This window comes from Nicotiana tomentosiformis, chromosome 5 (assembly GCF_000390325.3).
Source record: "Nicotiana tomentosiformis chromosome 5, ASM39032v3, whole genome shotgun sequence".
Taxonomy (NCBI): Eukaryota; Viridiplantae; Streptophyta; class Magnoliopsida; order Solanales; family Solanaceae; genus Nicotiana; species Nicotiana tomentosiformis.
Window position 1 is genome coordinate 24,449,430 of NC_090816.1, and position 15,640 is coordinate 24,465,069.

Sequence of the window (15,640 nt, forward strand, 5' to 3'; positions counted from 1 at the left end):
AATCAAGTTTAGCACCACAACGGAATTATTAGAACATTTGTTTGCTCTCTTAATCTTATTATTCCACCATAGAGAGAAATCAGTAATACCATCAATGTCACTCCAATTAACAGAACTCAGTTTTCATATTTTTTAGAATCGGAACAATTAAAAGGCATATGTTCTACGATTTCATTTTCTAAATCACGTCTTTTACACACACCATTAACCTGATTCATTCTCTTCCTAAGAATATTACTCACATGTAAAGTTAAGCACACATTTTCTAAGAAATGTTTGTACTTGTTTTTACCCATAGCCCGTAAAAAATCCCCAAAAAACTTTGGGGAAAGAATAACTATTAGATTGAGCAATATTCTTGTCATTCTCACCTTGTTTGCCTATGTTTTTTTGCGGTATGACAACTAGATCTACCTTTATAATTACCAGATTTGATAAAGTGCTATATAATTTATCCCTAAAAGTAATGATGGATAAAGAAATTCTCAAAATAGTATTTACATCATCTTCACAAGTATGTCTATTTAATTCTCCTAGCTTTCAAGTTTGAGATTCTAAATTTATAAGCCTTGTCACTCTTAAGTATAAGTTACCATTAACTATGCTTATCCATCTTAATCCCTTCTTTAGTAATTCTCTATCTCAAATAATACTTCTCCAAATCCAAAAAGCTAATGAAGAAATTCTAGTATTCAGGACGGAGTTATTAGAAAAGTATTTATTTTGAAGGATCCCCGAAAGAAGTAAATCCGGATTAATCAAAATTCTCCAAGCTATTTTAGCTAGCATTGCTTGATTAAAAGCCTTAATATCTCTAAAACTTAGGCCCCCTCTATATTTTGGCTCACATAATTTATCCCACCTCTCAAAGTAAATGTTTTTCGTTCTATCCCCTTGACTCCACCAAAAGTTCGATAATATAGACTTGCAAGATGGGGTATCCAGGTGCCCCAATCCTGAGTGCTGTGTGACAGGGATACTGAAGAAACACATGCTCATCTATTCTTTGATTGCTAGTACTCGAAAAGCATGTGGAAGGGAATGTTGGTATGGCTAAGGTATCAAATGAGCATCACTAGCTGAGAGTCTGAATTGAATTGGATATCAACCAATGTCATTAACAGGAATCCAAGAAAAATCCAAGGCAAGCTTTTGAAAGAAATAAATTACACTATAGTCACCTTGATACCCAAAGTTCAAAATCCAACTTATGTCAAGGAATTTAGGCTAATTGTCTGCTACTCAATACTATATAAAATCATTGCTAAGGTACTAATAGCTAGACTCAAACTAATTGTTGATCTCTTAGTAGGACCTTCTCAGTCCTTTCAAAGAAGGCAGGAATATACTTGACAATGTTATAATAGTATATGAGCTGATCAAAGGATATACCCAAAAAGTAGTATCTCCCATATGCATGATCAAGGTTGATATCAGGAAAGCATACGACTCTAGAACGGAGTTTCTTGAGGATGGTACTACTGGAATTTGGGATTCCCTACAAAATGGTGGCCCTGATAATGGAGTGTGTAACAACTATTAGTTATACATTGTTACTTAATGGTGGCCTGACTGACAGATTTAAAGCAAAAAAAGGGTTAAGACAAGGAGATCCAATGTCTCCTTACTTGTTTGTGATGGCAATGGAATACTTGAATAGGTCCCTAAAGACACTCGTACAGAATCCTGATTTTAACTTCCGTCCCAAGTGTGAAAGGCTGCAAGTTCTGCACATTTGTTTTGCTGATGTGTTATACGACAAATGAAGTGTCTATGAAACTAATGATGGGAGCATTTGAGCACTTTTTTGTTGTCTCTAGTCTTAAAGCAAACCTGTAGAAGAGCTCCTTATATATAGCAGGGATGCCTTTGGCCTTCAAGGAAAGAATGATAGCTGAATTGCATTTAACACTAGGTACTCTACCATTTAAGTACCTTGGAGTACCTCTGTCTACAAGAAGGCTCACAATCCACCAGTGCATGCCATTAGTTGAGAAGATTGTTGACAGAATCATAAGCTAGACGTTCAAATTTCCATCTTATGCTGGAAGACTATAACTCATTAAGAGTGTTATATTTGAGATGCAGACCTACTGATCTCAGGTATTCTCAATATCAAAGAAGGTCATTAAGCTAGTTAACAATATTTATAGGAAGTTCCTATAGACTGGAGTACATGATAACACTAGTAGAGCTCTTGTTGCTTAGGAAACTCTTTGCAAGCCAAAGAGCTGCTGATGGTCTAAACATCATCAACTATGCACTATGAAACAAGGCTGCACTGACCAAGCTCCTATGGGCCATTACTACAAAGAAAGATAAACTATGGATTTTTTGAATCCACATTCACTACATAAAGCACAAAGATATTGCTACCATGACAAAACCAAAACAGACCAGTTGGTTAGTGAGAAAAATTTTCTCTGCTAAAGAATGGTGGGCTTCTGATCTAACAGTGATCGATTCATTTATGTCTGATGGAAGATTCAGCATAAAAAGGCCTACATCTCTCCTATGCCATGTTATCCCAAAGTTCCATGAAAATCACTAATCATGTTGAATGGAATTCTGCCTAAACATCAGTTCATACTATGGATGGTTGTTCATCAGAGACTAGCTATTATTGACAGACTCGCAAGATGGGGCATCCAGGTGCCCCAGTCCTGAATGTTGTGTGACAGGGATACTGAAGAAACACATATTCATTTATTCTTTGATTGCCCGTACTCGAAAAGCATGTCGAAGGGAATGTTGGTATGGCTAAGGTACCAAAGGAGCTATCACTAGATGGGAGTCTGAATTGAATTGGATATCAACCAATGTCAATAACATGAATCCAAGAAAAATAATCCTAGGGGTTGTATTTGTAGCTGTGGTGTATCATATCTGGATGGAAAGGAATAGCAGAAGATTTCAAGACCGGAAGAGGGAAGCTATCGATAGAGCAAAAGACATTACACTTCAAGCACATATAACAAGTCAACAAAAATGTAAATGGAGACTTATATTGAAAACTTTAAACAGTTATCCTAGTTTGTAGTTCTAGCAACTTAGGATAGAGAAAGAACCACAATCCACAAGTGGTTCTTGAGTAGGCAACAATATGTTGTATAGCTTCTTGTTTTGGTTATTTTTGAGACCTGCTGCTTGAGTCAAAAAGAGCAGGCGTTGTACATTGAAAAACTAGTTGAAATAAAATCTTCCTTTCAACCAAAAAAAAAGGGTATAATCCAGTATTTTAATTTAATTTTTGACATTTTGTACCAAGAAAATCGAGAGTTTGATAATTGGAAACAAAAATGGGTCAACGTACTATAAAACCCTGGAGCAGAAAATTAATATTTTATATTGCCATACTTTAATTAAAACTAAATAATGGCACTCCTAAATTTTATGTATTTATTACACATTTTGCTATAAATCTGTGATGTAACTGATGCAATAACTAATGTTCTTTTTTCATTACAACTTCTATTTGGTCTTACTAACAATAAAAACAATTCTCATTATTTATTACGCACAATTGTCACTAAACATCACTTAAGATTGTCTTATTTGTCAACTTCCATTATTGTAAGATAACATTATAAACTATTATGGTTATCTAAACACTTAATTGAAAGATAACATTATAAACTCTTATGGTTATCTAAACACTTAATATGATTTAAAAAGTAGTAATTTTCTTTTGCTTATAAAAAATAAGTACAGACTTATGGTGGCATTAAAAAAAACAAAAACAAAAAAAAAAATACCATCAATATTGGCGAGATGGATAGACAGAGACGGATCCAGTATTTAAACTTTATGGGTTCAAGTTCAGAATTCTACCATATGACATCTAATTTACTAGGTTCAAAATTTATATTTGCACTTATTTAATTGGAATTTTAATACATATAAGGTCTAAACTGAAGTTACTGGTTCAGACGAACCCGTAACATCTTCATTGGCTCTGCCCCAGTGGATAGAAGTCTCCCTTCTTAATTAAAGGTTTTTGGTTTGAATTCTGAAATGAAAAAAAAAATCTATTAGGGAGTATTTTTTCATTTAATATTCTTTACTCAACACGAATCCAAATTAGTCGGGGTCCCGATACGGATACTGAACATTCTATGGGAAATATATAATAAATAAAAATAAATAAAATAAAAAAGGAGAATACGCCTATTTGTATATTAAAATAATTCGTAATAAATAAGGAAAAAGTGCATTGGGATGGTGGGTCCTTAATTTTTCTGATGGATCGAATTTTTGAACCAAACCATCCTATTATTTTCCAATAATACCCTTTCTACGTAATATATATTTTGAATATTTTCTTGAATATTCTTTTCCCCAAAACCAAACCCTAGAACACAAATTACAATTTACTCAAATCCGAAAAACTCATTTGATTCCTCGAGGGAACAATTCAATTTATGACCAACGTCTTCATAAGCCGGAAAATTGCTTCAATTTAAAATAAAAAAAGGTCCGTAATTTGATCCCTATTTTCGATTTTTTTAATCCCTAATTGTCCTATCATTTACTTCAAATTTTGTTTAAATTTGTTTGTATGTTGTGATCATTTCTTGAAATTCATTTGTTGTGTTTTATTTTTCCTTTTCAGATTTTTTTGTTTTTTTCAGAAGTTTCTTTTTTCAGTTGTATATGTATATTCTGCTCAGTGCCTAAGCTAGTTTTCTATTTAAAATTTTATTTTACTGATCAAAACAATATATTTTGTTATAATTTTTATGAATGTTATTTAGGTACTTCAACATTTATGGAATTGGTGGTTTTTTGAATTTTTTAAGCTTGCAATATTTTAAAGATTCCTTTTTTGTTTGTTAAAGATCCTTTTTTCTGTGTGTGCGTGATCATCTATTCAGACCCTGAATCAATAAACTATTACTACCATCTAAATAAGTACTTGTTAATTTTCTATGTCTTTTAATGTAAATCTTAAAATTTACTGATGATAATATGCTGTTGGTTTTTAATATAATATCTCTGTAGATTTAATCCAAGGCATAATATCAAACTACCAGTTTTGATTTGAAGTTTTGATTCTCATTATGGTTCTGTACTAGCAACTAATATGTTGTAGTTATAATGTGGTTTTGTAATAATAAGGTTTTGGGGTTTGAGCTGAGTTATACAAAACATGAGATTTGAAAGGGGAAGCAAAGTGGAGGTAATAAACACGAAGAAGTCACCTGTGCATTGTGGCGTCGTGCAGAGATTCTCTCTGGTAATAGGCATACATACAGAGATTCCTAAACATGTGAATCAGTTTGCCAACTCCAGAGTTTAACTATTCTCACTTTCATCGCTTAACATATCACGCGACATTTACTAGCTGTCACGATCCGAAATTCTCATATTCAGGACCGTGATGACGCCTAACATTTTATTTGTTAGGCAAGCCAACGTTAGAATAATTTTAACCATTTTTAAACAAATTAAATTAAACTGAAGTTCATTATTGAAATAAAGTACGGAAGACCATAACAAACGAACCATCCAAATACATCCCCAAATCTGGTGTCACAAGTGCACGAGCTACTAGAATAATTAAAATAAAGGTCTGAATTAAATTCAAGCTGTTTGAAAGATAATACACAGCTAAGATAAGATAGAAAGGAACTTCAGAACTGCGGACGATGTGCAGTTATACCTCAAGTCTCCTCTGGGTAGCTGAATCCGAGCTAGTCAATGGTACGCCGCTGGGACCAACTCCAAAATCTGCACAAGAAGTGCAGAGTGTAGTATGAGTACAACCGACCTCATGTACTCTGTAAGTGCCGAGCCTAACCTCGACGAAATAGTGACGAGGCTATGGCAAGTCGCTTACATTAACTTCTACACAATAATAGTAATAATAACAGGGAGAGAAGTGAGACAGGTAAATCATATCAATAACTGAAATCATTTCAGCAATCACCATCAATTAATTTTTTTCTCATTCTGTTGCGGCGTGCAACTCGTTCCAACAATATAATACTTCAATAAATTTCCGTTGCGGCGTGCAACCTACTCCAACAATATAAACTTAAAATATAATATGTTGCGGCGTACAACCCGATCCCCCAATAATATTCATTTTCATCTATATTGCGGCGTGCAACCCGCTCTAACAATATAAATTAACAACTCTTAAATGTAATAAAAATACTCCAATAAATACCATATTCAATAAGAAATTATTAGGCAACAAGGCATACAATGATTATAATTTATTCAGGATACAAGTAATGACAAGTAGCAATTAATTGTGGAAAATCAAGGAGAAGATAGGCAATTTTATATTTAATATGCTAAATGTCAAGTAACAATTAAGACACATAAATCAAATAAGCATGTAACAATTATTGCATGAATTCAAGAATTAATATTTGACAAGGAATATGAGAGAACAATTAATATAATAATTAACTCATGATAAAGAAAATAGTTTATGATTTCTATATAAATATGCAAACAATCAATTTCACGAAGTATAGGCACTCGTCACCTTGCCTATACATCGTTACACATGAAATTCACGTAACAATAATTCAAGGGTTCTATTCCCTCAAGTCAAGGTTAACCACGACACTTACCTCGCTTCGCAATCAAATTCAAGATTCCAATAAATCTTTGCCTCGCGAATTTATATCCAAAAGCTTCAAATCTAGTCATAAACAATTCAATATACTCAACACAAATCGTAGGAATTAATTTTAAATGAATTTACAATTTTTTCGGATTAAAATCCGAAATTCATTTTAAATATTGACATTAGGACCCACGTCTCGAATCCCGAAAAAACTCACTAAATTCGAACACCTGTTCCGATACGAGTTCAACCATACAAAAATTATCGAATTTCGACATCGGATTGACCTTCAAATCTTCATTTGACATCTTTTGAAGATTTTATAAAAATCTGATTTTTCTTCCATAAATTCACGGATTCATGATGTAAATGAGTATGAAATCATGAAATATAATCAATATAGGATAAGGAACAGTTACCCCAATATTTTTTCGTAAAAATCACCCAAAAATCGCTTTACCCGAGCTCAAAATCGTGAATAATGAAAAATGGGACGAAATCCCATTTCCAGAACTTAAGTTCTGTTATCCAATCATTTACCCTATGCGATCGCGGCCAAACTCCCGCGATTGAGAAGCACAAAATTTTTCTAGCATTTTTTTACTCATCGCGATCGTGGCCAATTACCCGCTATCGCATAGCACACTGCTGTAGCCAAAAACCAACAGTTAAAAATGGCCTAGAAATGGTCTGAAACCACCCTGAAACTCACCCGAGCCCCTCGGGAACCCGTCTGAATACACCAACAAGTCTCAAAACATATTATGGACCTACTCTAGGTCTCAAATAACTATTAACAATGGCGAAAATACAAATCGCGCGTCGATTCGGACTTATGAGTTTATGAAATTTTCAATTCTATAACTCGCGCCGAAACATGCCAAATCAATTTGGAATGAACTCAAATTTTGCATGCAAGTCATAAATGACATAATAGAGCTGTTCCAATTTTCAGAATCAAATTCCGACACCGATATCAATAAAGTCAACTCCCGGTCAAACTTTCCAAAAATCTTTTATTATCCAACTTTCGCCAAAATGTGCCGAATTGTCCTACGGACTTCCAAATTCAAATCCGAATATGAACCTAAGTCCGAAATCATCATACGAAACTATTGGAATCATCAAAATTTTATTTCGGGGTCGTTTGCTCAAAAGTCAAATCTCCAGTCAAACTTTAGAAATTCAAACTTTATAAAATCAAACCTTTTATTATTTGTTTTTCAAAAACTAACGGAAAACATGCCTACATACCTCGGAATAACATCAAATTTTGTACATAAGTCATAAATATTGTTACGAAACTGATCGAACTCTCGAAATCTAAATCGGGACCAGGTATCAACAAAAAATCAATTATGACCAAATTTAAGAATTCTTAAGCCTTTAAATTTCTAGTTTCCGTTAAATGCCGATAATTTGAGTTAGGGACCTTCGAATTCGATTCCGGGCATACACCCAAGTCCCAAATTACGATACGGACCTACCGGAACTGTTAAAATACTTATCCGGGTCCGTTGGCTCAAAACGTTGACCGAAGTCAACTTAGTTGAGTTTTAAAGCTCTATTTCACATTTTAATTAATTTTTCATATAAAAACTTTCCGAAAAAATTTACGGACTGCGCACGCAAGTCGAGAAATACTGAATAGTGCTTTTCGAGTTCTCAGAACACAGAAATGAATATTTAAAATTAAAGATGACATATTGGGTCATCACATTCTCCACCTCTAAAACAAGCGTTCGTCCTCGAACGGAATTAGAAAATTACCTGAGTTGGTGAATAGGTGTGGATATCTACTCTGCATGTCCGACTCGGACTCCCAGGTAGCTTCCTCAATCGGCTGACTTCTCCATTGCACCCGAACTGAAGGATAATTCTTAGATCTCAATTGTCGAACTAGCCGGGCTAGAATAGCTACCGGTTCCACCTCATAAGTCAAATCCTTGTCCAATTGGACTGAGCTGAAGTCTAACACATGGGACGGATCACCGTGATATTTCCGGAGTATGGACACATGAAACACCGGATGAATTGCTGATAAACTAGGTGGTAATGCAAGCCTGTAAGCTACTTCACCCACCCTTTCAAGAATTTCAAAGGGTCCTATATACCTAGGGCTCAACTTGCCCTTCTTTCCGAATCTCATTACACCCTTCATGGGTGAAACCCGGAGCAATACTCTTTCTTCAACCATGAATGCAACATCACGAACTTTACGGTCGGCATAACTCTTTTACCTAAACTGAGCTGTGAAAAGTCGATCCTGAATAATCTTGACCTTATTCAAGGTATCCTACACCAAATCGGTACCCAACAACCGAGCCTCTCCCGGTTCAAACCATCTAACTGCTGAACGACACCGTCTCCCGTATAATGCTTCATATGGAGCCATCTGAATGCTCGACTGATAGTTGTTATTATATGCAAACGCCGCAAGTGGCAAGAACTGATCCCAAGAAACTCCAAAATCTATAACACAAGCGCGAAGCATATCTTCCAATATCTGAATAGTGCGCTCTGACTGTCCGTCTGTCTATGGATAAAATGTTGTACTCAACTCAACCCGCGTGCCTAACTCACGTTGTACAGCCCTCCAGAAATGCGAGGTGAACTGTATACCTCGATCAGAAATGATAGACACGGACACACCATAAAGACGGACAATCTCGCGGATGTAAATCTCAGGTAACCGCTCTAAAGAATAGGTCATTGCCATTGGGATGAAATGTGCTAACTTGGTCAACCTGTCCATAATGACCCATACTACGTCAAACTTTCTCTGAGTTCATGGGAGTCCAACAACAAAACCCATAGTGATACACTCCCACTTTCACTCAGAAATTTCTAACTTCTGAAGCAAACCACCAGGTCTCTGATGCTCGTACTTAACTTGCTGACAATTCTGACACCGAGCTACATATGCAACTATATCCTTTTTCATTCTCCTCTACCAATAATGTTGTCTCAAATCTTGATACATTTTGGCGGCACCCGGATGATTAGAATACCGAAAACTATGGGCCTCTTCAAGAATTAATACACGAAGCTCATCCACATTAGGAACACAAATGCGACCCTGCATCCGCAGAACTCCATCATCTCCCACATCAACCTGCTTGGCACCACCGTGCCGCACCCTGTCCTTAAGGACAAGCAAATGAGGATCACCATATTGTCGCTCTCTGATGCGCTCATATAAAGAAGACCGAGTGACTGTGCAGGCTAGAACCCGACTGGGTTCTGAAACATCTAACCTCATTAATTGATTGGCCAAAGTCTAAACATTTGTAGCTAACGGCCTCTCACCAAGCAGAATATATGCAAGGCTGCCCATACTCACAGCCTTTCTACTTAAAGCATCGGCCACCACATTGGCCTTTCCGGGGTGATACGAAATGGTGATATCATAGTCCTTCAACAACTCCAACCATCTTCTCTGCCTCAAATCGAGATCTTTTTGTTTGAACAGATACTGTAGACTACGATGATCAGTAAATACCTCACACCAGAGACCGTAAAGGTAATGCCTCAAAATCTTCAGCGCATGAACAATGGCTGCCAATTCTAAGTCATGAACAGGGTAATTCTTCTCGTGAATTTTCAACTATCGCGACGCATATGCAATCACCCTGCCTACAGATATCTTCTGGTTACTTTAATATTCACCGAACGTTTTCTCACACTCATTGTTTTACATAACAACGATACCAATGTATCGTATTCCATTGTAAGTGAAAACTTAACATGACACTGTGGAGAACAACTATAGTATACTGAGTTATTCTCCACCACAACCTCACCCCCAATATAATGAAACCCTAATTCTTCGCTCTTCAGACATTATGACAAAATGCAAAATAACTTAACGAACAAATATTTCACAAGACTTGAAGGATTCTGAATGGATTTTTACAAAATCCTGAAACTCTTTGAATAGGGAAAAAACCAGTCTGGGGGGTACAATGATTTGAGGTATAACGCCTTATATATGGGCGCTATACCCAGTTGAATTATTGGTGTATCATTTAAGCCCAGAACAATTATTTGTGGGCCCAATACTTAAGTATCGCCTTAAATATGGGCGTTATACCCAGTTGAATTATTGTTGTGCCTTTTAAGCACAGAAGGATTATTTGTGGGCCCAATACTTAATTATAGCGCAGTATTGAACCGCGCTATACCTTAACGGACAAACGTGACGTTAAGGTATAGCGCGGTGAAATACTGTGCTATATATATTATGGTACCCAGTTTTTTTCACATATTATGGTTCTTTGAGTCCAAAAGAACCACACTTTGGTTCCGGACGGCTTCAACGGCATCGTTTTCTAGTCCATGTGGCTCTTTATATCAAGTGAATAAAATACACATGGAGGCTCCTTATTTAGTAGGTAAAAACACTTACCATTAAAACTTGTAAACTTGTGATATAAGGGGTTGTAGATTAGTTATGTTGGGATTAATCATGTTGAGATAAGTTATCTGGTATAATTTTTTTATTGACTGTTTGATATGTTGTATTAATCATGAGATTATTAATTTTACTGTTTTATCATGGGATAACTCATCCTAGATTACTATTTCACCCTTTGGCAGATATAAGTTATTCTGTTACTTATTTTTATCCTAGAATAACTTATCCCAGAATTAGTAACCAAATAAGGGATAAGGCGGTACTAAATTTTTATCTCAAAATTATTTTTGCTTATCCATCATAACAAACGACCCCTAAGTGATTCGTTTGATTCACATGTTAGCTACGGTATTATAATGTAGAAATTATTTATCAATAAATAATATTTTAGGGAAATGTGGAAAATGTTAATAAGGTAGAAAACGTTATATAGTGATTAATAATTAAGATATTAGTCGAGATTACTTATATTAAGTGCATTTTAACTTAACATGAGTATTATTTAATAACACCAACATAAGACTGGGGGAACTACTTTTTCTCATGCGGCCAATCAAACACCGAAAAAATTATGTAGGGATTACTTTTCTAATCCCCAAACATGATAGTGTTATGTTGTGCAGATGTTATAACAACAACCCAATATAATTTCACTAGTGTGGTTTGGGGAGAGTAAAGTGTACGCAGATCTTACCCCTATCACGGAGGGGTAGAGAGGCTGTTTCCGGAAGACCCTTAGCTCAAGAAAATGAAAAGAGACAATAGATCTGTAACAACAACAAAAACCAAAAAAAATAATAATATCAGCAACGTAAGATATAACAAATAAATGGAAGGGCAATAACACAATAACACAACATAAGTCACTAGCAGTCCTAGACAAAATACTATGAAACTATCTGGTACAAAGAGGAAAAACGGGCTCGACTGCCCCATAACCTACAACTCTAATGCTCGACCTCCACACCATCTTATCAAGAGTCATGGCCTTGGAAATCTGAAGCCACGCCATGTCCTGATTGATCATCTCGCCTCAATATTTCTTAGGCCGCCCTCTACCTCTTCTCATACCTGTCAAAGCCAACCGCTCACACTTCCTAACCAGGGCATCTAGGCTTCTCCCCCGCACGTGCCTGAACTATCTAAGCCTTGCTTCCCGCATCTTGTCGTCCATAGGAGTCATGCCCACCCTCTCCTGAATATTTTCATTCATAATCTTATCCAGCCTAGTGTGCCCGCACATCCATCTCAACATCCTCATTTATGCTACTTTCATCATCTGGGTATGTAAAATCTTGACTGGCCTACCCTCAGCCTCATACAATATAGTCGGTCTAACCACCGCTCTATAAAACTTACCTTTAGATTTCGGTGGCACATTCTTGTCACACGTGACTCCAGACGCTAACCTCCATTTCATCCACTCCATCCCAATATGGTGCGTGACATCCTCGTCGATCTCCCCATCCCCCTGGATAATTGACCCTAGGTACTTGAAACTTTCTCTCTTGGGGATGACTTGTGAATCAAGCATTACTTTCACGTCCGCTTCCCCAGTCACGTCGCTGAACTTACACTCCAGATATTCCGTCTTAGTCCTACTCAACTTGAAATCTTTAGACTCCAGGGCCTGCCTCCATACCTCCAGTCTCTCATTAACGTTGCCTCGCGTCTCATCAATCAGAACTATATCATCCGCGAACAACATACACCATGGCACCTCCCCTTGAATATGGTGTGTTAGTGCATCCATCGCCGGGGCAAATAAGAACGGGGTTGTGCAAATGTTATGTTGAAATTATTTTCTTCAATGCTTCCAACCAATAGAACAACAGAAAAAAGAAAGATAATTGTGCTTTTAAAACAAATTTCTAATATATCTTAATCGTGTGAAACTTGCTCTTTTTATACTGAAATAAGGTGTTACACCAAAACATGAAAACCAAATTAAAATTTGACGATGACTGAAGAGCCAGAATCTCAAGATTTTCTAAGAAAAGAATACGTTTTAGAGATAACAGTTACATATCTCCAAAGTAAAGAAATTCAACATGAAAAATAAGCAGATTTACCAAGCAAACAAAATAACTTCTTTCATTTTATTTTTTTTTTGGCAGTTAGCTAAGTTTGTGCATACTTTGTTAATTTTTTCCCTTCACATTAAACCTTTTATTTCTGTAATGGCAAATTAGAGCTTATATCATGCAAATCAATTTCATAATATGTTGTTGAATCCTAAACTTAGTTTACCTTAGAAATTGACAAATTTGAGTTTAGTTTAGTTCATGATTATACGGTGTCCCAAATGGTACATGGAAGGGATGACGACGACAACAACAACAACAAGAAGAAGAAAAGAAGAAGCCACGGGAAATCCCACAAGTGGGGTCTGGGGAAGTGCATGGAAGGGATGGTCTCCACTTATTTGAGCCACCAATAAGTATTCATTCAATCAGTATTTCTCCAAACAAGTATATTCAGAAGAAACAGGATAACTTCTGTATTATGTTTGTGAAAATCTGCACACTGAAACCAATCAACCTGGTTTGGATAAAATAGCTCAGCATTTCAAGTGATGATAATTCCTGGTTATGAGATTTGTAATCATTGGCAACTGATACATGTGGTTTCTGTAGGTCCAGTTTCCTTCCTTGTTCTACTAAATGGCTGACAGCTGCTTTAGGAGTCCATTATTATATGCAAGAACCACAATGCGAATATCAAAGCTCTAGTGCCTCTTCATCTAGTCTGAGATTAAAGCAGTACAGGAGACAACATCTCTTTCTGGCAGGCCTTCAAGAACACATCGAGCGTCGATTCTAAAGGACTCTTGACCACAAAACACAGTGGATTTGTCTCCCAAAGTGAAACCTAACTGCACCACTACATGATGTAAACACCATTGCAACACTCATTTAGCTCAGTACCTCAGGTTATGATCTACTGAAAGGACCAAAAATGAAAGCTTTCAAGAGTGAACCCAATAGATTACCATACTTTTTTAACATTAAGTGGTCCACTAAATTATCGACTGAATGATTCGAAAGAAGTAAGAATTTCTCAAACATGATCCTTTAGCTGAGAAATGCTTAACTTATATAGGTCACTAATATACTTCAACTTATGTTCATTGAAGGGAAATCAAAATCAAGTTCTTCCTATTATCTCATAACAAGTTCATCAAATTGTAAGTGCTAGTCTCGCTCTCTCCCTCATTGCCAATTTGTCACCAGTTTTTAAAATAAATGGTGAAGACAACAGGAGACAGTTCCTACATATTCACACTTTCTTTTTCTTTAGACAACCAACACAAGAGAGCTCATGCTTATCAGTATTAACTTGTTAAAGTATATAGTTGCCTTTTCAGCTAGATGCTATAAAATAAAGTTTCAACTAAATTAACCAGTTTCTCAACTTAATTAACATGACTCTAAGGTGCAAGAGTTTGTCTCTCTTGCAATGCAGAACTGCTATGAAGATATATATGGGTAAACGGTAAGTACTTTCCACAGAAATAAAAGCATCTCAACAAAAGGGACGAGAACTTCAGTAGTTCAGTGACATGCCCTCTCTGAGAATACCCGGAAATGAGACCAGTTACTTTCCCATTGAAGGCTAGAATCAAAGGCCTACTTAAACTAATGAAGATACTAAAACTAAAAAAAGGAAGTTGACTAATAAAGCATGGCAATATTTTAGATTGATGATTGTAATACTCGTAGAAAACAACTAAGAAATGGGTAAAAAGCTCTATGTTAGAACATATTGCTAGATATCCCGATAAAGCCAAGGAACTTGGAAAATGAGGGTGTCCTGGAGGTGATAATAGAAGCCAACAAAATTATTTTGATCAAGATGTTTCACGTAGAGAATTTGCTCATGCCATCATTTTGAAGGAATATCTACTGTCCATTATTTATCCTATAGGGTTTAGGAAGTTCGTTGTTCAAAATGATTTCAAGGAATACAATCAAGAATGACATTATGAAGATTTTGACAATTAGAATAAAAAGTGTCTAAGTTATTGAAAACTATCACTAGCATAATTGCTATAACAACTGATATATGGACTTTAGATAACAACAAAAAGTGTTTGTGACTATTATCAGAAAATTCATGGAGACTGCAGAGCCATATTTTGAGATTCGTATATGTTCCTACTCCACATGAAAGAGATACTTCATGTAATGCACTACTTAATTGCTTGAGTGGATTCTTAAACGCAGAATATCTTATAACTGATTATTCTAGCACAACAAAGGCTATGATAAAAACTTTATTGGATGAGAAACTTAGTAAAGGTAATTTGTTGTTGATGGGTCGATTGTTTCATGTGTATTGTGTTTGCACATATTTTGAAATTGATTGCACAACGAGGGCTTAAGGTAATAGGAGATAGTATTAGCAACGTACATGAATACTAGATAAAATCACCAGCTATGTTGCTTGGACTCTCCAAAATGTGCATGCCGGATCCTCCAAAAGTAGTACATTTTTGGAGGATCCGATATGGGTGTGGCAGCATTTTTGGAGAGTCCGCGCAACATAGGTCACCAGGCATAATTGAAAGGTTTGAAGGAGCCACATGTTTTGCTACACAATTCTTGTAACAAAAGTTTTACTTCCTTGTTTCAATTTAA

General features: G+C 36.0%; 1 long non-coding RNA gene across 1 annotated transcript; it reads left to right on the plus strand.

Moving 5' to 3' along the window:
* The first annotated feature begins 4,237 nt into the window (after positions 1–4,237).
* Positions 4,238–14,070, plus strand: LOC104086022 (uncharacterized). The gene is made up of 2 exons (XR_684002.4): positions 4,238–4,474; positions 13,283–14,070. It is a non-coding gene; the product is annotated as an uncharacterized lncRNA (long non-coding RNA).
* Positions 14,071–15,640: the final 1,570 nt, after the last annotated feature.